Raw genomic sequence first — 25,281 nt, forward strand, 5'->3', positions numbered from 1 at the left:
GACTGGGAGTTGCGCGCCCTTTTTCTGGCCATCCGCCATTTTCGGTTCCTACTGGAAGGACGTCCTTTCACCGCCTTTGTGGATCATAAGCCGCTAACCTTTGCAATGGCCAAGACCGCCAAACCGTGGTCAGCCCGACAGCAGTGTCAACTGACCTACATATCCGAATTCACCACGGAAAAACAGCACGTGGCCGGTAAGGACAACCTGGTGGCAGACTGCCTCTCCCGCGCGATCGTCAATACGGTTCATTTGGGCATCGACTACGCCCTCATGGCAGCAGACCAAGCCTCAGACCTGGAAGTCCAAGCTTACAGAATGGCCATCACTGGCCTCCAGTTGGCTGAGGTCAAGTTCCATTCAGCAGGTGCCACGCTGTTGTGTGACGTCTCTGTACAGGATCCTCGCCCTGCCATGCCGGTCGTCTGGTGCCGTAAAGTGTTCGACGCCATACATGGGTTGTCACACCCAGGAATGAAGGCCTCTCCGAAACTGATGTCAGCAAATTTTGTATGGCATGGCATGCATAAAGATGTCCACGACTGGGCCAAAACCTGCGTGGTCTGCCAAAAGGCCAAGGTACAGCGCCACATCAATGCTCTGTTGGCCATCTTCACGGTAGATGTCGGTGGTAAACCGGACCACATTTCGGTCGACCGCTTAAAGCCAGCACATTTAGACCTCGACCGCCCCGTCGAGACAACACAACCGCCGAGACGGGGTCGGCCACCCATCGTCGCTACGGCAGACCAAGTGCGACCGCCCACCAGACCGCCAGCTGACCAGCAGCCTCCGCCTCGAGAGTACAGGAGTCGTTCTGACAGGCTCGTCAGACCCCCTCACCGTTTCACTTTGTCCGTTAAAGCGAAATCTGGGTGGGCGCATATGGCAGAACCACTGAATGACTCTGGCTAACTGTATTTAATTCTCTTTAACGATGTTCTAACACCAGCCTAAACCTGTACCATTGTGTTAGGCATTACTGTATAGAGTTTGCATGTACGGGATGTGGCCCCTTTAAGAGTGCGGGAAAACGCAGGTAAACGTGATGACGTCACGTCGCAAACCACGGGCTGCCCAGGCAGTCCTCGTGGCATCTCCGTTGAGTTAAGACCTGTTTAATTGTTCTCTTGTGTCGATCTCCGTTATTCGTAGGAATTCGTTAATTCCTACATCGCCATATTTAACATGCGACCCGAGTCAGTGAGCACAGTATCCCAAAGAAAAGCTGAAAAATAAGATGTCGGCTATGAAGATAATTTGTATCTTTAAAGAAATGTCATGAATGAACTCCTTTAATCTATAGATTTCTACAAGCAAGGCACAGGGGCTGAAAATGATTGTTGATATTAGTGAACAACTGCTTAAAAGGGTCACATGACATCTCTCTCTTTGCTATTTTAACATTATTTCAAGAAAGTAACATAGAATTACTTAGAATGTACTGCACAGAAACAGGTCATTCGACCCAACCAGTCCGTGCCGGTGTTTCTGCTCCACACGAGCCTCCTCCCGCCCCTCTTCATCTCACCCCATCAACATATCCTTCTCTTCCCTTCTCGCTCATGTGTTTATCGAGCTTCCCAGTTAAATGCATCTATATGCTATTCGCCTCAAGCATTCCAGGCGAGTTCCACATTCTCACCACCCTCTGGGTAAAGAAGTTTCTCCTGAATTCCCTTATGGATTTATTAGTGATTATATTATATTTATGGCCCCTAGTTTTGGATTCCCCCACAAGTGGAAATATCCTCTCTACATCTACCACATGGAGCCCTTCATAATTTTAAAGGTCTCTTATCAAGTCAGCCCTCAGCCTTCCTTTTTCCAGGCAAAAAAGCCCCAGCCTGTTCAGTCTTTCCTGATAGTTTTCACCTCTCAGTTCTGCTATCATCCTTGTAAGTCTTTTTTACACCTTCTCCAATGCCTGTATATCCAAGTTAAGGTCTTCATTAAACTAGCAGGCAAAGGACTGTCATACCAGCCCATTAATGTTGGTTTGTTAATATACAGCAATAATTCGTAGCCTCTAGTGTTTTTCTACAAATCATTTTAAAGCGCAAACAATATTTCCCCCCGAAAATTTGCCTGAAAAGGAGATGCTATAAAAGTCGGTTGAATTAAAATTCAGATCCAATTCCCAAAGCTATTAGCTGACGGATTCACCAACAGTTTTTAAAATTTTGCACCTGTGCTCATTTCCCATTCATGCATGAGTTCAGCCTTACGGCCGTCAATAACTCCATTGCGTTGGTCCATAGGTTCAAACTGTTGAACCCACGACCTGCTGACTCGGAGGCGAGAGTGCTACCAACTGAGCCATGGCCGACACTGCAAAGTAAACTAACAATTAACCCCTGTACCTTTCGCTAGATATCCCCAGGTAGTGCTTCTGAATCCTACACAAAAAACAAACATGCCATTCTATAAACATTTAGGCAAGTGTCGATTAGAGGAGGGGTGCTCCCTGGCCAATATTTCTCCCTCAATCAACATAACAAAAACAGATTATCTGGTCATTATCACGTTGCTGTTTGTGGGAGCTTGCTGTGTGCAAATTGGCTGCCGCGTTTCCCGCATCTTCTTCTTAGGCAGTCCCTCAGAATCAAGGATGACTTATTTCCACATTAAAAATGAGTTCTCAGGTGACTGATGAGTCTGATGCGGGACCTACAGTCTCTGTCACAGGTGGGGCAGACGGTGGTTGAAAGGGCGGGTGGGTGGGGTGCTTGGATTGACGTGCGCTCCTTGCGCTGTTTGCGCTTGGCTTCCGGTTGCTCCCGGCGAAGAGACTCGAGGTGTTCGGCGCCTTCCCAGATGCTTCTCCTCCACTTTGTGTGGTCTTGGGCCAGGGATTCACAGGTGTCCGTGGGGATGTTGCACTTTTTCAAGGAGGCTTTGAGGGTGTCCTTGAAGCATTTCCTCTGCCCACCTGGGGCTCTCTTGCCGTGCCGGAGCCCCGAGTAGAGCACTTGTTTTGGGAGTCTCGTATTGGGCATGCGGACAATGTGACCCGTCCATCGGAGCTGATCGAGCGTGGTCAAAGCTTCGATGCTGGGGATGGTGGCCTGAGCGAGAACACTGACGTTGGTGCACCTATCCTGCCAATGGATTTGCAGGATCTTGTGGAGGCAGCGTTGGTGGTACCTCGCCAGTGCTTTGAGGTGCCTGCTGTACATGGTCCATGTCTCTGAGGCATACAGGAGGGCGGGTATCACTGCTGCTCTGTAGACCATGAGCTTAGTGCCGGGATTGCATTACAACAGTGACTCCACTTCAAAAAAAACTTCATTGGCTGCAAAGCACTTTGAGACGTCTGGCGGTCGTGAAAGGCGCTATATAGCTGCAAGTCCTTCTTTCTTTCTAGAGTGTTTCATTGCCAGCGGCTTGCCAAATGTGCCAGGAGACCAGGGTGGATGCCCAAGTGGTTGGGAAGGGTTTCCCAGGCTTTGCTTCTCCCGCCTCTAACCAGCTGTTGCTCCAATTGATCTTCAGGCCACTTGGAGAGGCCGGTACACCTCACCTTTCCTGGCGCAGGTACTGTGAAGGAATAAGCAACATAACCTATTCAGAAAAATACACCATTCTATGAAAGAATTCTGGTCTTATTAAAACATGACAAACTGGGTCCGGAAATCTAGAAACCTAACGATGAAAAAGCTGTGATAGCATTCTGGCTATTGAGATAAGATAAGTTGTTAACACTGAATCAATAACCTTATTGAAACAGAAGGTTAAAGGCTCCTGAAGTCTGAACCTTAGGGAACAAGACAAGGTGTTCTAATTTACACCTCGTAAAGGAGCACATAAAAGTAACAAACATCTGCCTTCGTAAAGATGATACCGGGTGGAGCGCACCTGCTGTTGCACCATTTTTTATTAAAAGCTTAGCACACCTAGAGAAGAGACATAGTTCTGTAGTACTACCAGCTGAGGTGACTGTAAGTACTGCAAGGGTCAGCAGAAAAATGATGAGAGACAATTAGCTTAAATCTGCAGAAAACCTTAAAGGAAATACCTGGGAAAGGGTATAAATATTGAACTCTCAAATGGGATAATAGACTCGCTTAAAGGGGTAAAGCGATTCTCGGCTTCAGGGCTAGCTCTGTAAATCTACTACTCTTTCTACCTCGGGGATCAAGGTACTTTATTTGATTTTGGTGGATATCCTGAATAAACTTTAAGAACTGTAAAACTGTAGCGAAGTTAAGATTTGAGAGTGAGGATCTCTGATAAGATTGTAAAGCTTTCTCTTTTTGGAAATGTTAATGTTGCAATTGACTCAACAACTGTAAATTATATGTCGATTCTTTAATAAATCTACATATTTTTAGAATTGTCTCACATAATACTTCTGTATCAAACTCTGGGGAGTTTTCCGGACCCTCATAATATCTGGACTGTTACAGTCTAGTTAAACTTATTAAAAGTGCTATCTGGAGGACGGTAACAGTTTCAGGTTGTTCCTTTCCTTCAGGGAGAGATAGTCCGGACCTTTAGACCCAATTAAGTATCTTTAGGATTCGGCTACCTCAAACTTTAGTTGAAGGTGAACGTCTGAGGAATACGCCTGTTCTGGGGTAGCCCTAAAGGGGCTCGGACTAGTAATTATCCCTTCAGTTGGCGCCCAACGTGTGTGTTAACGAGTTGATACAGAACCTATACTTATATTTATATCTATATCCATCTTGTAGATTGTTAAGTATAAAAGGATTGTTTTACTGACAGTGCTACTAAGACCCAGATTTAAGTCTCTGGAGATGACAATTCCCTGATCAGGCCTTGTAGAACTTAAATCAGAACTCCCTCAATATAACATTGAGGTCTAGAAATTTCTTATAAAGTTCATATTAAACCTTAACTGTGGTTAGGTCCTGACGAAATGGCAAACCCTGTCGGAATTGGCCAAGTCTTTTTATTAGGAAATTCAAATTATTGCTTTATTAGGGGAAATAATCCTATCCCTATACCTCCACAAGACCAAGTAATAATTTTTGATGGATCATCAATGATGATTAAAAAAGGGACATCCCAACAATCCTCAGTTCGGCTGGGGATAGTAGTAGGGGCTTTTTGAGATTCTTATTCTTTTTATCCAGAAGAATTACTGTCCATACCCCTTGGCCATAAGACAGCGCAATATGCTGAAGCCGTAGCACTACGGTATGCTTTAGAAAAGGTAGACCCTATTAAACCCACATTAATCTGTACAGATAGTGACTACTGTAAAAGAGGATATAACCAAGATCTAGTTTTCTGGGAACAAACAAACTTTACCAATCATAAAGATAAACCCATAACACATAATTGTGGGAAGATATTCTCCATTCGAGAATGAAGAAACAGAATTGTCAGGTGATTCATGTAAACGGGCAAACCACTGGGACAGTACACTTAAAAAGGAAATAGTCTTGCAGATGAACAAGCGAAATGTTCAGTCTGCATGACATCCCCTTGAATGGGCCCTGCAAATATTTTGTGTAATCACGAGGGCAGAACGGGCAGCTAATCAGGATGAGGAACTGATTCAGCTATTAGACCCGACAAAAGAGAATCCACCAGGATATCCACCAAAGTACTTTTACTTAGAAACCCCTACGCGTATTGTGCTAGATAAGTTGCTCAAGGGAAACCGAGAAGTACCCCCGAGACACAAACGAGAACAGCTTGTGAAAGAAGCTCACGAGGCCGTAAGTCAATCACATTGTGGTGCCAGAACAACATTCTGCAAATTGACCCCCTTATATTGGTGGCCAGGCATGCTTAAGGCCTGTAAAGCATACGTGGCAAATTGTGAGCCATGCTATTTAACCAATTAGCCATCACTAATTAAGCCACCACTATTGGCTCCTGTGAAAGCTGATGAGCCAATGGGAAAATTCTTTATTGACTTTTTTGGACCACTTTCCCCATCTTTGGGATATAGACATGTTCTCGTTTGTGTAGATGGATGCATTTCCTTCTGCTGGCTGGTCCCCACAAAAACTGTTTTGGAAAACGCACTCGACAATGCTATTACTGATATAATTACTGTAGTTGGTGCACCCAAAATCTTACACTCCGTTAAAGGAGGAGCCTTTGTCTCCAAGGTCTTCAAAGACTACTGCGAACAAAGGGGGATTGGGTGAGAGCAGAGCACGCCACGTCATCCGCAATCAGCGGGGCTGGTGGAATGTTAAAACCAGGAAGTAAAAAGGTTATTGGTCAAACTGTTGAGAATCAGGGGGAATAAGTGGACCACCATCATACCGGAAGTGCAGCTATCACTCAATAATGTGCCCACATCTGCATCAGGGACAGTGTCCCCTAAAACTCCATATTATCTGATGTATGGGGTTGAGATGCATACACCGCTTACCCATGGTTCTTTTATTGCCTCTACACACTCTGAGTCCTTGACCCGACAGCGACAGTTAGATTTAAAAAAAGAATTAACAGAGGAGATTCATCAAATTGATCAGAGGATAAGGGAGACAAATAGGCAGAAAAAATTGACAAATAAAGCATGGCAACCCCTAGCAGGAGAATGGGTACAGGAAAAGAAGCTTGGGCAAAAACCTGGTTTAAGACCGAAGTGGAAAAAACCTGTTCAAATACACTCTGTTATCAATGAAAGAACAATTCAAATACATATTAAATAGCCGAATGGCAAGCATATTCTTAAAACTGTCTCCATAGACAATCTCAAAAGATGTCCTGCGAGATACCGAAATGGAGGAACAATACAAGGTGCAGTCATACATTGTCTTTCAAGACCCAGCTTGGAGCATGACACAGGAAGTAGATGCAATCAAACTTCTGAAGGCGGTCAGCCAGACGGTGTCGTCGACTCCTCCACACGATGCTTGGCAACGCCTCAGCAATTGGATTCACAAAAAACCACAACCAAAACAAGTAAAGACCAATGAGTTACTTCAACGAGGGAGGAAAACACCGCGGATGAAGAAGGAATGAACTGAGCTCCTGGCAAGGCCTTTACGAAAACAAGAACCTGTCCACACACCGGATCGAAGGAACAGCGTGTCAAGCTTCAGCCAGTTCCAAATGACATCTCCTTGACTCTTATGAATAACTCACCTCTACAGAACGTACATCTGCCGATTGGACATTCTGAGTATATGTTGTTTCGCTCATTGCATGACACTGTACTTATCATCCTCTTAATTTGTGTTCAAAAATAAGGCAAAACATTGTCCTAGGATGACTTAAAAGGAATTTTCATGTAGCACATGATTGGGCTCTTGTGAATCTCGTGAAATTAATGTGCTATTGAAACCTTATTAGTAACATTGACCAAACTCTGTCTAGATGCTCCAGCTCATTTTTTGATCAAGACGAAGATGTGAAGGAATAAGCTATGTAACCTATTCAGAAAAATACACCATTCTATGAAAGAATTCTGGTCTTATTAAAACATGACAAACTGGGTCTGGAAATCTAGAAACCTAACGATGAAAAAGCTGTGATAGCATTCTGGCTATTGAGATAAGATAAGGTGTTAACACTGAATCAATAACCTATTGAAACAGAAGGTTAAAGTCTCCTAAAGTCTGAATCTTATGAACAAGACAGTAGTTACCTGGTACAAGGTGTTCTAATTTACACCTCATAAAGGAGCACATAAAAGTAACAAACATCTGCCTTCATAAAGATGATACCGGGTGGAGTGCAGCTGCTGTTGCACCCTTTTTTATGACAAACTTAGCACACCTAGAGAAGAGACATAGTTCTGTAGTACTACCAGCTGAGGTGACTGTAAGTACTGCAAGGGTCGGCAGAAAAATTACTAAAGTTAATTAGCTTACATCAGCAGGAAACCTTAAAGGAAATACCTGGGAAAGGGTATAAATATTGAATTCTCAAATGGAATAATAGACTCGCTTAAAGGGGCAAAGCCATTCTCAGCTTCAGAGCTAGCTCTGTAAGTCTATAACTCTTTGTACCTCGGGGATCAAGGTACTGTATTTGATTTTGGTGGATATCATGAATAAACTTTAAGGGCTGTAAAACTGTAGCGAAGTTAAGATTTGAGAGTAAGGATCTCTGATAAGATTGTAAAACTTTCTCTTTTTGGAACTGTTAATGTTGCGATTGACTCACCAACTGTAAATTATATGTCGGTTCTTTATTAAATCTATAAATTTTTTAATTATCTCACATAATACTTCTGTATCAAACTCGCAAACTCAATCTCTATATACTCTTTGGTGAGGAGTTGCAGAATTCTGGGGAGTTTTCCAGGCGTTCATAATATCCAGAAGGTTACAGTCTAGCTAAACTTATTAAAAGTGCTATCTGGAGGACGGTAACATTTTCAGGTTGTTCCTTTCCTTTAGGGAGAGATAGTCCGGACTTTTAGACCCAATTAAACGTCTTTGGGATTCGGCTACCTCAAACTTTAGTTGAAAGTGAACGCCTGAGGAATACGCCTGATCCAGCATAGCTCTAAAGGCGCTAGGACTAGTAATTATCATTTCATTACATCAAGTCCCCATCCAGGGCCAAGATTGTGGAATCACGGCTCAGTGATACCCAACCCTGGCCCTCATTCAACTCACCGTCCATAATTGAAGGGTGGAAAGAAATACCAACCAGTTGGCGAAATGAACTGAATTTCCCTGTTCAATCTCTGGGCGCACTACAAATTGATTCAAATATCTAGTCAAGTGAAAAGACTCTCTGGAAGATAAAGGAGTTGTGGGTCTTATCTTTGCGAGTATTCTGAAACATGAAAGACAAATAAAATATTTTGAAAAGGAAGAGTAAAATAACTTTAAAATGTAACAGCATCTGTATGGTATATAGAGAGAAACTATTTCCTCTGGTGGGGGTAGTCCAGAACAAGGAGGCATAACCTTAAGATTAGAGCCAGGCCATTCAGGGGTGATGTCAGGAAGCACTTCTTCACACAAAGGGTAGTGGAAATCTGGAACTCTCTTCCCCAAAAAATCTGTTGAGGCTGGGGATCAATTGAAAATTTGAGTACTGAGATTAATAGATTTTTGTTAGGCAAGGGTATTAAGGGAATCAGAACCGAGGCGGGTAGATGGAGTTACGATACAGATCAGCCATGATCTCATTGAATGGTGGAACAGGAATTTATGGTGAAACTGTATAAAACACTGGTTCGGCCTCAACTGGAGTATTGTGTCCAATTCTGGGCACCGCACTTTAGGAAGGATGTGAAGGCTTGAGAGTGGTTACAGAAAAGATTTACATGAATGGTTCCAGGGATGAGGGAATTTAGTTACGTGGATAGACTGGAGAAGCTGGGCTAGTTCTCCTTAGAGCAGAGAAGGTTGAAAGGAGATTTGATAGAGGTGTTCAAAATCCTGAGGGGTCTAGACAGAGTAGATAAAGAGAAACTGTTCCCATTGGCAGAAGGGTCGAGAACCAGAGGACACAGATTCAAGGTGATTGGCAGAAGAACCAAAGGCGACATGAGGAAAAACGATTTTACGCAGTGAGTGGTTAGGATCTGGAATGCACTGTTTGAAAGGGTGGTAGAGGCAGACTCAATCATGGCTTTCAAAAGGGAATTGGATAAGTACCTGAAGGAAAAAAAAATGCAGGGCTCCAGGGAAAGGGCGGAGGAGTGGGACTAGCTGAAGTGCTGTTGCAGAGAGCCAGCACAGGCTCGACGGGCCAAATGGCCTCCTTCTGTGCTGTAACCATTCTATGATTCTATAACAGTGTCGAGGGACTGAATGGCCTCCTCCTGCTCCTACGCTCCCAAACACCTTGACTGATTTGCAGGTTAAACAACCTGTTGTGTAGCCTGCCAACAGCTCAGATCAAGGCTACATTTTGAAGTGTTGCTATTGAAAGATCACTCCCATTTTAGCCAGAGAAAAATACAGAATTTATTTTCTTCTTGAAACATTGTAAAATGTGATGGGCAGTATAAACTGGGAGGATCACAAGGAATTGCCTGGTAGAAACAAGACAGCGTGTTCACTGACAGATGGGGAGTTCTCTCCTGATGTACATCCTGCCTGATATATCCACCATTATGCTCACAAAATCTTCAATACATTTGTAGGATTTGTCTTTCATAAAACTAGGTTGGCTCAGACTTCTTACATTTAATTTTACTGCATTCTCTTTCAGAGCTGACTCAAGTATGTTTTCTCACGAGAGTTAACCTCTCAAGAGACTCAGATCGTGCTGCCACCTCTGTTAATGCGCATCATAACTAAGACCGCCTATTTTCACCTCCATAACATCACCCGTCTCCGCCCCTGCCTCAGCTCATCTGCTGCTGAAACCCTCATCCATGCCTTTGTTACCTCTAGACTTGACTATTCCAACACACTCCTGGCTGGCCTCCCACATTCCACCCTACGTAAAATTGAGGTCATCCAAAACTCGGCTGCCCGTGTCCTAACTCACACCAAGTCCCGTTCACCCATCACCCCCTGTGCTCGCTGACCTACATTGGCTCCCGGTTAAGCAACGCCTCGATTTCAAAATTCTCATCCTTGTTTTCAAATCCCTCCATGGCCTCGCCCCCTCCCTATCTCTGTAATCTCCTCCAGCCCCACAACCCCCAGAGATATCTGCGCTCCTCTAATTCTGCCCTCTTGCGCATTACTGATTATAATCGCTCCACCATTGGTGGCCGTGCCTTCTGTTGCCTGGGCCCTAAGCTCTGGAATTCCCTCCATAAACCTCTCCGCCTCCCTAACTCTCTTTCCTCTTTTAAGACGCTCCTTAAAACCTCTTTGACCATGCTTTTGGTCACCTGTCCTAATTTTATCCTTATGTGGCTCGGTGTCAAATTTTTTGACTTAAAATACTCCTGTGCAGCACCTTGGGATGTTTTACTATGTTAAAGGTGCTATATAGATACAAGTTGTTGTTGTTAGAGATTACATCATGTTTGCTGTCTTTAGGTCCAGCTTCAAAGATTTTTGAAAAGAAATCACTTACTTTTATCATTTCTTCCCTGGTGTCATCCCAGTCGTCAATAGTTCATGAGGTCAATCTTCACCCTGGATGGACATTGGCCATACAGTCGCATTGTCCGCCCGATGTCATCGAAGGTTAGGTGTCAACCGTGGCTCGGTGGGCAGCACTCTCTTGCTTCTGAGTCAGAAGATCACGGGTTCCTGTCCCACTCCAGAGACTTGAGTACAAAACCCAGGCTGACATGCCCAGTGCAGTGCTGAGGGAGAGCTGTACTGTCGGAGGTGCCGTCTTTCATGCGAGACATTAAACCAAGGCCTCTCAGGTGGATGTAAAAGATCCCATTGCACTATTTTGAAGAAGAGCAGGGTAGTTCTCCCTGGTGTCCTGGGCCAATATTAATCCCTCAACCAAAATCACTAAAAAGAGATAATCTAGCCATTAGCTTAGTGCAGTTTGCGGGATCTTCCTGTGCACTGATTGGCTGCCGTGTTTCCTACATTTCAAAAGTGCTTAATTGGCTGTAAAGCACTTTGAGATGTCCCAAAGTCGTGAAATGGCGTTGTGTAAACATGTATCCTTCCTTTCTTAAGGTACGAGCCATTTTTTCTTTATTCATTCTCGGGATGTGGCCCAGCATTTATTGCCCATCCCTAATTGCCCTTGAGAAGGTGGTGGTGAGCCGCCTTCTTGAACCGCTGCAGTCCGTGTGGTGAAGGTACTCCCACAGTGCTGTTAGGGAGGGAGTTCCAGGATTTTGACCCAGTGACGATGAAGGAACGGCGATATATTTCCAAGTCAGGATGGTGTGTGACTTGGAGGGGAACTTGGGGTGGTGGTCTTCCCATGTGCCTGCTGCCCTTGTCCTTCTAGGTGGAAGAGGTTGTGGGTTTGGGAAGTGCTGCTGAAGACGCCTTGGCGAGTTGCTGCAGTGCATCCTATAGATGGTACACACTGCAGCCACTGTGCGCCGGTGGTGGAGGGAGTGAATGTTTAAGGTGGTGGATGGGCCGAGTCTTCCTTATGGTGGACTGTGAGTCCCTGTTTCAACATTCACAGGGAGCTTGCCATTGGTTGTGGGGTGGGGGAGGGGCGGTCCTTTTTGCAGCAGCTCCCACGTGGAGCGGCGCTCAAAGTTTTATCCCGAGGGAGAGACAAGTGTGTCTGCAGTGGCGGGGTGGGAGGGCAGGCGGGGTGTGGCTGGCCAGCTGCAGGCTGGAGGATTTCTCTAGAGCCAGAAAGAGTGTTCATGACCAAAACTTATCTGTAACTGTGTAGCCTTCAGTAGTGCCTTTAATGGCCAATGATTAGGCTGCTCAATGCCAGGTACCAATGGGTGGGATGCACACCTCACACACTCCACCCATTGCTACCCAGATATTAGGTTGCGGTACAGTAGCATAGTGGTTATGCTACTGGACTAGTAATCCAGAGACCTGGACTAATGATTCAGAGACGTGAGTTCTAAATTCCACCACGGCAGCTGAAGAATTTAAATTCAGTTAGTTTAAAAAATCTGGAATAAAGAGCCAGTGTCAGTAACGGTGTCCATGTAACTGCTGGATTGTCATAAAAACCCATCTGGTTCACTAATGTCCTTTAGGGAAGGGATTCTGCCACCCTTATCCGATCTGGCCGATATGTGACTCTAGAACCACAGCAATGTGGTTGACTCTTAACTGCCCTCTGGCATGGCCCAGCGAGACATTCAGTTGTAACAAACTGCTACAAAGACTGCAACGGTTCAAGATGGTGGCTGACCACCAACTTCTGATGGACAATTAGGGATGGGTAATAAATGCTGGCCTGGCAAGCGACGCCCATATCCCGTGAACGAATAAAAAAAAATAGTCCTGCGGATGTCACAGGACCCGATTAGCATATCGGAATGTGGCTCCCACCTGAAGCAAGAGGCCACTCGGAAAATGGCACCGGGCTTGAATGAATCTTAGAATCCTACAGCAGAGGAGGAGGCCATTCGGCCCATTGCATCTGTGCCGGCTCTTTGAAAGAGCTCTCGAATTAGTCCCACTCCCCTGCCCTTTCCCCACAACCCTGCAAATCTTTCCCCTTCAAGTATTTATCCAATTCCCGTTTGAAAGTTACTATTGAATCTGCTTCCACCGCCCTTTCAGGCAGTGTGTTCCAGATCACAATGACTCACTGCGTAAAAAAAATTCTCCTCATCTCCCCTCTGCTTCTTTTGCCAATCACCTTAAATCAGTGTCCTTTGGTTACCGACCCTCCTGCCACTGGAAACAGTTGCTCCTTATTTACACTTAACTTTCTCTGCTCGAAGGAGAACAATCCCAGCTTCTCTGGACTCTCTGCGTAACTGAAGTCCCATAGAAACATAGAAACATAGCAGATAGGAGCAGGAGTAGGCCATTCGGCCCCTGAAGCCTATTCCGCCATTTAATCAGATCATGGCTGATCATTCAAATTCAATACCCTGTCCCTGCTTTCTCCCCATATCCCTTGATCCCTTTAGCCTTAAGAAATATATCTAACTCCTTCTTGAATATATTTAATGAATTGGCCTCAACTGCCTTGTGTGGTAGAGAATTCCACAGGTTCACCACTCTCTGGTTGAAGAAATTCCTCCGCATCTCAATCCTAAATGGCTTACCCCTTATCCTTAGATTGTGACCCCTGGTTCTGGACTCCCCCGCTATTGGGAACATCCTTCCTGCATCTAGTCTGTCCAGTCCTGTTAGAATTTTATTAGTTTCAATGAGATTTCCCTTCAGGGAATGGGACAGTAATGGGATTTTCGGTCTGCAGCTCCCCTCTCAGCCGCGCCCACCTCTAGTTCGTGCCCGTTGCAGCGACTGATAATCAGGCCCCTAGTTACTTAACAAGTTTTTAAAATTCTGACTTGTATTTCTGCAACAAAATGGATGCATCTTGAGACACTTATTTGCTAGGGATGGCTGCCAACACCCACTTGCATTTTTATAGCACTCTTCACAAAGGACAAGGGGGCAGATTTTGACTCTGTGCGATAGTGTGAAGCGGGCGAGGGCGAGTCGGCAGCCCGGTTTACAGCTCTCCCCATTTTTATTTCCATTGGAGGCAAATTCCATTGCACAAAGTCAAAATTGCTCCCAATCTCTTAGATTATTAGTGAAATTATTGTCTAAAAGATTGGAACAGCTGCTAAGGTAGAAATTAACATTGCCGATATTAGTGGATAAATACGTCACAAGCTCATGCCATTGTCCGCGAGCTTATGCGCTGTGGCATCAGCCATGGCTCAGCGTTAACATATCGTCTCTGAGTCAGACAGTTGTTGGTTCAAGTCCCGCTCCAGGGATATGGGCAGTAAATCTGAGCTAACACTCTCCAGTGCAGTGCTGAGGGGCGTGCTGCACTGTCGGAGGTGCCGTCTTTCGGATGATATAAACGCAGTCTTGCTTTCCTTCATTTTTCTTATGCAGCCACACAGGCCTCCGCTGCTTGGAAGGCCACAGTGTCACACCTCTTTACATTCACAACTCTGCAGTAAGTGTGATCTGCCCAGTAACACCAGTGATTACATCTATCAAGCAATCTCTGGCTCTTGTACATCAGCAAGTTTAATACAGGGTCACGGAGCTGTGCGCATCATATTGATTGCACTATGCGTCTGGTGTGCATGACAATGAAGGTGGGGTATTGTTCTTCTTAGGCAGTCCCTTCGTACCGAGGATGACTTGCTTCCACACTAAAGATGTGTTCTCAGTGTAGTGTATGTACTTTGAAGAAGGAACTATATTCTGCAGCCCCTGTATACTGCAGTACCAGTAGTGGCCACCCCTGTATATAAGCCTGTGTAGTAACTTTGTATAGTAGTTCCAGTTTTGTCTCCACTCAGTAAACACCTGTTATAACCAACTCCTGCAGTCCGTGTCTCAATTACACACGGACGTAACACTGGCGACGAACAGATCCAAACTTACCTACAGTTCTGCACCACCTCATGGGGATCCATCCCTGAAGCGAAGTTGTTAGAGGTCGAGGCCAGAAGGAAGAAAAAAAAACAAAAAAACAAATAGAAGAAACGGGCGTCGACCGTGGACAACCGCCTCTGATTCATCGAATTCGAAGATTTGCAGGAGAGGCTGTCGAGAGCGGGGCTTGGTTATCCTGTCTATGGTGTTCCCGCTAATCGGGCTGGTGGCAGGTAGTACACTGATCCTTCCTGGGCTGCGGCGGGCTGGAGCTCGATCGGGTGGCTTTTCAACGGGGCCGAGCAGCGTTGTCGGGAAGAGGAGAGAGGGAGAGAGGGTGGAGCACACAGGGTGCGGCCGGTGCTACGAAGCCGGGCAGCGTACAGACCCGAGAAGAGGGAGGAAAGTGTCCCGTAGGGTTTGCTCTGACGACGGTAACAGTAATTAAAATTAAAGAAATTAGAAGCGCAGAAAGCCGCGAGGAGCTGCAGTTTGCCACGGGGACCGCGGATAGCGGCGTTAGCAGCAGCGCGGGGGGAAGTGCGCGAAGACCGTAGGGCGTCGCCATCAAGGCATAAAAATGCCAGCAACAGTGCTAGCAGCAGCGGAGAAGATAAAAAGCGCAGGAGGCGCCATCTTAATCCAGCGGGGAAGAAGGCAAAGCGCGGGAGGCGCCATTTTGTTCAATCGGGGAAGAAGGCAAAGCGCGGGAGGCACCATCTTAGATCTCCAAGATGCCGGAGACTGGCAATATCACTGCCTTCGATAATGCAATAGAAGACTGGATCACGTATGTGGAAAGAGTCGAAGTATATTGCAAGGCAAAAGAAGTAGCCGATGAGAAAAAGGCATCGGTACTACTAAACTTAATGGGCGCAAGAACGTACGGCCTATTGCTGAACCTGATCACTCCAGCCAAACCGATGGCGAAGAGTTTTAACGAAATTGTTGATATCCTACAGGAGCACCTAAATCCTACACCGCTGCTGATAGCAGAAAGATTTAAATTCCACAAGAGAAATCAGCATAAAGATGAGAGCAATGCTGATTACCTTACGGAACTACGCAAGCTATCAAAGCACTGCCAGTTCGGAGCAGGACTGGCAGATACCCTACGGGACAAATTTGTCTGTGGACATCTGAGTGAAGGAACCCAGAAGAGGTTACTCTCAAAGAAAGAGCTGACGCTAGATAAGGCTTTCAGCGTGGCAGTATCGTACAAAGCAGTGGCAAAGGGAGCTGCAGAAATACAGCAAAAGGCACAGGAATACGGCACCCATGAAATGACACGGGGATTTGAAAAATGTTATCGCTGCGGCAGAACAACCCATGACCAGAAGGACTGCTGGTCCAAGGACAAAATATGCAGGCAATGTGGAAAGATGGGACATATTGCACGAGTTTGCAGGTGGGAAGAAGGCTAACGACAACAAAAAGGCTACTAAGTAACAGTACAGGAAAGTACAAAAGATGACGGACAGTAGTTCCGAAGACCAGAAGAGCGATAGTGAATCTGGGAACAAGAGACTAAGCTGTCTCAAACTTCACAACGTAATCGCAAAAGAGGATCACCGAACCATTTGGGTCACCCTCACGATAGCAGGGTCCCAAGTCAAAATGGAATTGGATACAGGATCAGCCCTGACCGTCATGAATCGACGAGACTACGAGCGGCTATTCTCACACATACCGTCGAAAGACACATCCATTGTCTTGAAGACGTATAAGGGGCAGAAAGTATACCCCAGAGGGAAAATAAGGGTGCCTGTCGAATACAACGGCAAGGAAATACAGAAATTGTATCTGTACATACTGCAAGATGGTGGACCACCGTTATTGGGACGTGAATGGATCAGAAAGATAAGTTTAGACTGGCACTCCATTCAGGCACTGACTGTGGCTGGTAAAAAGGATGACGACGTCACACCTGGTCGATTGTCAATTATCTTAGCTAACGCTAAAGAGGTATTTCAACAAGAACTGGGAACTCTTAAAGGCGTAACCGCCTCGATAAATATAGAAGAGAATGCAATTCCCAAGTTTTTCAAAGCAAGGCCGGTACCGTATGCAATTCGCCCAGCCTTCGAGGCAGAGCTGGAGAATCTGGAGAATGCTGGTGTGTTATCTAAGGTAGACTGGAGCGAGTGGGCGACACCCATTGTTCCTGTCATGAAGATAACGTTAAACAAGAAGTCTGAGGAGCCAAGGAAGGTTCGCATCTGTGGGGACTTCAAGGTGACGGTGAACCCAATCCTTCACACAGTACAGTATCCTCTCCCGAGGGTAGAAGATATTTTCGCCTCATTATCTGGAGGGAAGCGTTTTACAAAAATTGACCTAGCACAAGCATATTTGCAGATGGAGGTTGAAGAATCCTCTAGGAAGTACCTCACGATAAACACTCACAAAGGTCTTTACCAGTATAATCGACTGGTATTCGGAGTAGCATCAGCTCCGGCGATATGGCAAAGAGCGATGGAACAAGTCCTGCAAGGGATTCCGGGGACTCAGTGCTACTTGGACGACATCCTAGTGACAGGTGAAAATGACAGTGAACACCTTGCCAACCTAGAGCAGGTGCTCACTAGACTAAGAGAACATGGGCTATGAGCCAATTGCCCCAAGTGCGAGTTTTTTAAGAAACAGATATCGTATTGTGGCCACGTGATTGATGAAGAGGGGTTACATAAGTCCCCTGACAAAATTGAAGCGGTAGTTAAGGCTCCAGCGCCAGAAAATGTTTCGCAACTGAGGTCATTCTTCGGATTGGTGAATTACTACCATAAGTTTTTGCCGAATTTGTCCACAATTCTGCACCCACTGAACGCCCTACTACAAACTGGAGTAGCATGGAAATGGAGCGATGAATGTAAGCGGGCCTTTCAGAAGTGTAAAGACCTAATCACTTCAAGAGAAGTATTGGCTCACTACAACCCATCACTACCGATAAGATTGGCGTGTGATGCGTCTCCCTACAGCATTGGAGCGGTACTGTCAAATAAATTCCTTGATGGTTCAGAGAGGCCGAAAGCTTTTGCGTCATGCTCGTTAACTTAAGCCGAGCGTAACTACGCCCAGATTGACAGAGAGGCCCTCAGCCTGGTGTGGGGGGTGAAGAAGTTCAATCACTACCTGCACGGTCAGAAATTTACTCTACTAACTGATCATCAACCTCTTGTCTCCATTTTCAACGCTCAGAAGGGCGTCCCGATAATGACAGCACAACGGCTACAGAGGTGGTCCCTTTTCCTAGGGGCACACCAATATGACATCGAGTACAAAGGAACTAAACAGCATGGGAATGCTGATGGATTGTCGCGCCTACCGTTGCCGACGGTGGAAGAAGCACCTGCAGTGGATCCTGTGGAGTTATTCCACTTGATCATAATCGAATGTCTACCTGTGATGAATGCAAACATAGAAAAGGAAACACGAAATGACCGAACACTCTCCAGGGTCTATGATTTAACGGTGAAGGGATGGCCAGCACATGGCGAACCACTGTTGCCAGCATTCTCGCCGAGAAGAGAACAGCTGTCAGTGTGCCGAGGAACCTTGATGTGTGGATCCAGAGTAGTAATTCCACCCAAATTGAAGGATAGAATGCTCAATGAGCTTCATGAGGGTCATCTGGAAGGGGCAAAAATGAAGAACTTAGACAGAGCGTTTGTGTGGTGGCCGGGAATCGATAGATAAATCGAAGAGATGACCAAGAGCTGTACAGGATGCCAGAAGGTCCAAAACGCCCCACCACAAGCCCCTCTACATCCATTGGAGTGGCCCTCATCTCCATGGCAAAGGGTGCACATTGATTTTGCTGGTCCATTTATGGACTCGATGTTTTTAATTGCGGTGGATGCACATTCAAAGTGGCCAGATGTAATAAAAATGTCCTCAACCACCACAGAATAAACTATCACAGTCTTACGAACCATATTCGCCAGAAATGGGCTGCCTGAACAGATTTGCTCCGACAATGGACCACAGTTTGTGTCTGAAGAGTTCCGGAGGTTCTTAAAGAACAATGGTGGTAAGCATTACACATCCGCCCCATATCATCCAGCCACCAATGGATTGGCTGAGAGGTTCGTTCAAACATTCAAGAAGGCTATCAAGGCAATGTGTAATGAAGACATACCCCTACAACACAAGGTGGATAACTTCTTGTTTGCCTACCAGAATGCGACACATGCGGTTACCAACCAAACTCCAGCCATGATGTTCTTCAATCGAAGACTAAGATGCCGCTTGGATTTGGTTAAGCCAAACATCAGAAGAGATGTGGAGAACAAGCAGTTTCAGAATATGAATGAAAGGCCGACCAGGAGTTTTAAGATAGGTCAACCAGTTTTGGCCCAGGACTACCGCACAGAGAAATGGCAGCCAGGAACGATCTGCACACGGCAAGGACCTCTAATGTATACCATGGACGTTGGAGGGAGCATTGTAAGACGCCATGCTGACCAGATTCTAGAGTCGCTGGAAAACGTCAAATCCACACCACGATCTGATACACCTGGTGATGAAACCAAAGTACCAATTGCATCTACCTCAGAATCGGTGATATTGGAAGCAGACGAACCAAACAACGACGTTGATCCCGAATCAACTTTGCCAGAAGAACCTGATATCCCAAAGAGGCGTTATCCAGACAGAATCAGGAAGCCTCCTCAAAGACTGAATTTATAATTGCTTAACTTCAGCTAATGTATATAGCAACTATAATTGCAAATATGTTATTTAATTATTCAGCGAATGTTATGTTTAGCTAAAAGGTGAGGAATTGTAGTGTATGTACTTTGAAGAAGGAATTATATTCTGCAGCCCCTGTATACTGTAGTACCAGTAGTGAGCACCCCTGTATATAAGCCTGTGAAGTAACTTTGTATAGTAGTTCCAGTTTTGTTTCCACTCAGTAAACACCTGTTCTAACCAACTCCTGCAGTCCGTGTCTCAATTACACACGGACGTAACACTCAGGTGACTGCTGAGTCCAATGCAGGACCTACAGACTCTGTCACAGGTAGGGCAGACGGTGGTTGAAGGGGCAGGTGTGGGTGGGGTGCTTGGGTTGACGTGCACTCCTTCCTTTGTTTGCACTTGGCTTCCGGTTGCTCCCGGCAAAGAGACTCGAGGTATTCGGCGCCTTCCCGGATGCTTATCCTCCACTTTGAGCGGTCTTGGGCCAGGGATTCCCAGGTGTCAGTGGGGATGTTCCACTTTTTCAATGAGGCTTCGAGGGTGTCCTTGAAGCATTTCCTCTGCCAACCTGGGGCTCTCCTGCCGTGTCGGAGCTCCGAGTAGAGCGCTTGTTTTGGGAGTCTCGTATTGCGCATGTGGACGATGTGGCCCATCCATCGGAACTGATCGAGCGTGGTCAAAGCTTCGAAGTCAAAGAATGAAGGTGGGGTAGTGAAGCATAGAGAACTGAGAGAGAACAAGGCAGTGCTGAGTAGCTGAAGATATGGAAGGTAAAACTATCTGACTGCACCATGTGTTCCAAAAAATCTCTACTGCGAACAGAATATGTCAAATTGATGTACTACATTAATTATTTTACTGCCTATGTAGCATCAGAGATTACAGCTGCTGAATGGGAAACAAACCCCTTTTAGCTTCTATATACAACCTGCTCCTCCTTCTGCCTTGCACTATGTTATCTGGATCAGATGATTCCACTGAACAGATGTAGGGCTACATCTTCTGATTTTTCCAATGCAACCCCCACATGTTACACCCCCGCCTTGGCTCAGTGGGTCGCACTCTAGCAATTGTGTCTGAAGGTTATGGGTTCAGGTATTTCCAAGTATTCGCCTGTACTGGCTCGCTTGGTAGCACTCTCACCTCCAGAGTCAGAAGGTCATGGGTTCAAAGACTCGAGAGACTCCAGCACAAAATCCTAGGCTGACGCTCCAGTGCTGTACTGAGGGAGCGCCGCACTGTCGGAGCTGCCGTCTTTTGGCTAGGATGTTAAACCGAGAGCCCGCCGCCGTCTCAGGTGAAAGTAACAGATCACTTGGCACTGTTTCAAGCGGGTTATCCCCGGTGTCCTGGCCATTATTTATCTCTCAACCAGCGTCACTCAAAGAGATTATCTGGTCATTATCACATTGCTGTTGGGACCGTGCTGTGCGCAAATTGGCCACTGTGTTCCCTACCTTACAACAGTGACTAAATTTCAAAAGTACTTAATTGGCTGTAAAGCGCTGAGAGGTGCTACATCAAGGCAAATGTTTCTTTCTAAATGAATTCCCATTTGCCAGTAATTCTCCCAATGTCAAGCAGATGGCAGTGAAGTTGAACTCCATATCAGTGCAAGGAAGGTCTTTGCCACCAACAAGGTAAAGCCCATTCTGCCTCGACTTTCCAATGGCGTATGGTGGGACACATGTTTTGAGGCACTAATCTTCAGATCCATGTCTGTTCCCTCTCCACCGCTGTGCGATATTGTATTTACAACCACTTTCCAAACGGACTTGACTAGAGCAAATCATCAAATCTGAATCACACCTCTTTGAAACACTCCAAACACCTTGTGGATCACAAGATATACACTGCACACCCCACCCCAAACCATGCGATCTCCCGGGAGAGGCGAAAAAACCAGATACAAAGCCCAGGCCAATTTGGAGGGGAAAAATCTGGGAAATTCCTCTCCAACCCATCTAGGCAATCAAAACAAGTCCCGGAGATCACTCTGGCCCTGAATTCTCTGCAGTGCCCACCTCAAAGTTTTCAAACATTAAGGGGAACGGATAGGGTAGATAGAGAGAAACTATTCCCGCTGGTTGGGAGTCTAGGACTAAGGGACAGAGTCTTAAAATTAGAGCCAGACCTTTCAGGAGTGAAGTTAGGAAACACTTCTACACACAAAGGGTGGCAGAAGTTTGGAACTTTCTTCCGCAAACGGCAATTGATACTGGATCAATTGTTAACTTTAACTCTGAGATTGATAGATTTTTGTTAACCGAAGGTATTAAGGGGTATGGGCCATAGGCGGGTATATGGAGTTAGGTCACAGATCGGTCATGATCTCATTGAATGGCAGAACAGGCCCAAGGGGCAAAATGGCCCACTCTTGTTCCTATGTTCCTACTTTATTTTATTTGTTCATGGGATGTGGATGTCGCTGGTAAAGCCAGCATATATTGCCCATCCCTACTTGCCTTTAAAATGGTGGTGGTGAGCCACATTCTTGAACCGCTTCAGTCCGTTTGGTGAAGGTTCTCCCACAGTGCAGTTAGGTAGGGAGTTCCAGGATTTTGACCTAGCAACGATGAAGGATCGGCGATATACTTCTAAGTCAGGATGGTGTGTGACTTGATGGGGAACTTGGAGGTGATGGTATTCCCATGCGTCTGCTGCCCTTGTCCTTCTAAGTGGTAGAAGTCACGGGTTTGGGAGGTACTGCTTTTGTGAGAGGTGATGTCCGCACCAGCCAGAAGCAGGTCCAGCTCTCACTTGATGGAATCCCATTTGTCAGCTCAGTCGTGTCCTGGTTTGACACAAAAAGAAGACTGGGACAAAGGTTTAGCAGCACTTGTGAGTGGCGGATATAATTCTTCCAACTCGGGGTATTAATTGGATTTTGAAGCTGCTTTTTTGTCCCAACGTGCTTTGTGTAATGAGACAGGCTTAATTAGCAATCTCATAGTAAAGGACCCTTTGGGGCAGAGTGATCATAATATGATAGAATTTCACATTAATTTTGAGAGTGACTTGTCTAAGTCCGAAACTAGAGTCTTAAACTTAAATAAAACCAATTACATAGGTATGATGGGTGAGTTGGCTAAGTTAGATTGTAAAAATAGATTAAAAAGTATGGTGGTAGTTAAGCAATGGCAAGCATTTAAAGAAATATTTCATAATTCTCAACAAAAATTCGTTCCATTGAGGAACAAAACCTCCATGGGAAAAGTGATCCATCCTTGGCTAACTAAAGAAGTTAAGGATCGCATTAGATTGAAAGAAGAAGCTTATAATGTTGCAAAGAATAATAGTAAGCCTGAGGATTGGGAGAGTTTCAGAAACCAGCAAAGGATGACCAAAAAATTGATAAAAAGGGAAAAACTAGAATAAGGGAGAAAACTAGCAAGAAATATAAAAGCAGATTGTAAGAGCTTCTACAGGTATGTAAAAAGGAAGAGAGTAGCAAAAGTAAACGTTGGTCCCTCAGAGGCTGAGACAGGAGAAATTATTATGGGGAATAAGGAAATGGCAGAAACATTAAATAATTATTTTATATCTGTCTTCATATTAGAAGACACAAAAAGCATACAAAAAATGGTGGGGAACCAAGGGTCTAATGAGGGTGAGGAACTTAATGTAATTAATATAAGTAGAGAAAAGTTCTAGAGAAACTAATGGGACTAAAAGCCGACAAATCCCCTGGATCTGATGGCCTACATCCTCGGGTTCTAAAAGAGGTGGCTGCAGAGATAGTGGATGCATTGGTTTTGATCTGCCAAAATTCCCTAGATTCTAGAATGGTCCCAGCGGATTGGAAGATAGCAAATATAACCCCGCTATTAAAGAAAGGAGGGAGAGAGAAAACAGGGAACTACAGATCAGTTAGCCTGACATCAGTCGTCAGGAAAATGCTGGAATCCATTGTTAAGGAAGTGGTATCAGGACACTTAGAAAATCATAACATGATTAAGCAGAGTCAACATGGTTTTATGAAAGGGAAATCGTGTTTGACAAATTTATTAGAGTTTTTTGAGGATGCAACTAATAGGGTAGGTAAAGGAGAACCAGTGGATGCAGTATATTGGGATTTCCAAAAGACATTCAATAAAGTGCCACATAAAAGGTTGTTACACAAGATAAGGGCTCATGGGGTTGGGGGTAATATAATAGCCTGGATAGAGGATTGGTTAATGGACAGAAAACAGAGAGTAGGGATAAATGGAGCTTTTTCGGGTTGGCAAGCTGTAACTAGTGGGGAGCCGCAAGGATCAGTGTTGGGGCCTCAGCTATTTACAATCTATAGTAACAAACTAGATGAAGGGGCCGATTGTAATGTATCCAAGTTTGCTGACGATACAAAGCCAGGTGGGAGGAGAACACAAAGGGCTGGATTTTCATTGAGGAGTCGGGTAGGAGGCGGGACTACAACCTTTGGTGTTGTAGTCCCGCCTCCATCGAGTTCTAGCCAACCCACGCGATTTTGACTTGATTGACCTTGTTGAGCCCACCCAGCGGGCTCAGCAGGCCAATTAAGGGCCACCTGGCAACAGGTGACGTCACAGACTGAAATTTCATCTGTTAAGACCTTTTGACAGATGAAATATCAGTGTTTCACAGCTGTTGAAGCTGTCAAACACTGACAATCTGTATTCTAAGTTAATTCCTTCCTGTCAGGATGATTTAAAGATCTCCCTGGAACAGTAGGTTAATGCTACAATTTTTGACAGCTCGCAGCCATTCTGCTTTCTGTGCCGGTGAGGTGAGGGACTCCCGAGACCTGAAGGAAGGAAGGCTGTAAAGGTAAGTAAAGGTATGTAAAACTTCTTTAAACACTTTACACACACCAAACACACTTACCTTTGCACTCATGCACCCATCACTCACCTGAACACCGGACATCTCGACCCCTCCAAGACCTTCATCCTGACGGTCCGCCTCCTCTAACTTGGCATGGTTTGGAGCCATCGGGAATCCCACACTTCAACAGTAAAAATAGGGATTAGGCTAAAAACTGCCTGTTAACAGGCAGTTAATTGGCACTAATCCCCTTCCCGCCTTGGTGAGGCGGGTCCCAGTGCGGGGCGGGTTCCCACCTTCTTTGAAACTGGCATGGAGGTGGGTTGGGGGCGGGATGGGGTCGGGACCCCTGATTTCGGGATTTTAACCCCCCACACGCCTCCAATCCCGCCTCCATGGCCCAATGAAAATCCTGCCCAAAGTGTCTGCAAAGGGATATCGATAGACTGAGTGAGTGGGCAGTAAGGCGTCAGATGGAGCATAATGTGGGGAAATGTGAGGTTATTCACTTTGGTAGGAAGAATAGAAAAACAGAATATTTTTTAAATGGTGAGAAACATTTAAATGTTGGTGTTTAGAAAGATTTGGGTGTCCTCATGCAAGAAACATGGAAAGCTAGCATGAAAGTACAGCAAGCAATAAGGAAGGGAAATGGCATGTTGGCCTTTGTTGCAAGGGGGTTGGAGTATAAGAGTAAGGAAGTCTTACTACAATTGTACAGGGTCTTGGTGAGACCACACCTGGAGTACTGTGCACAGTTTTGGTCTCCTTATCTAAGGAAGGATATACTTGCCTTGGAGGTGATGCAACGAAGGTTCACTAGATTGATTCCTGGGATGAGAGGGCTATCCTATGATGAGAGATTGTGTAGAATGGGCCGATACTCTCTGGAGTTTAGAAAAATGGGAGGTGATGTCATTGAAACATAGAAGATTCTGAAGGGGATTGACAGGGT

This window comes from Somniosus microcephalus, chromosome 1 (assembly GCF_052327205.1).
Source record: "Somniosus microcephalus isolate GS21.2 chromosome 1, FLI_Smic_1.0, whole genome shotgun sequence".
In the NCBI taxonomy this organism is placed as follows: domain Eukaryota; kingdom Metazoa; phylum Chordata; class Chondrichthyes; order Squaliformes; family Somniosidae; genus Somniosus; species Somniosus microcephalus.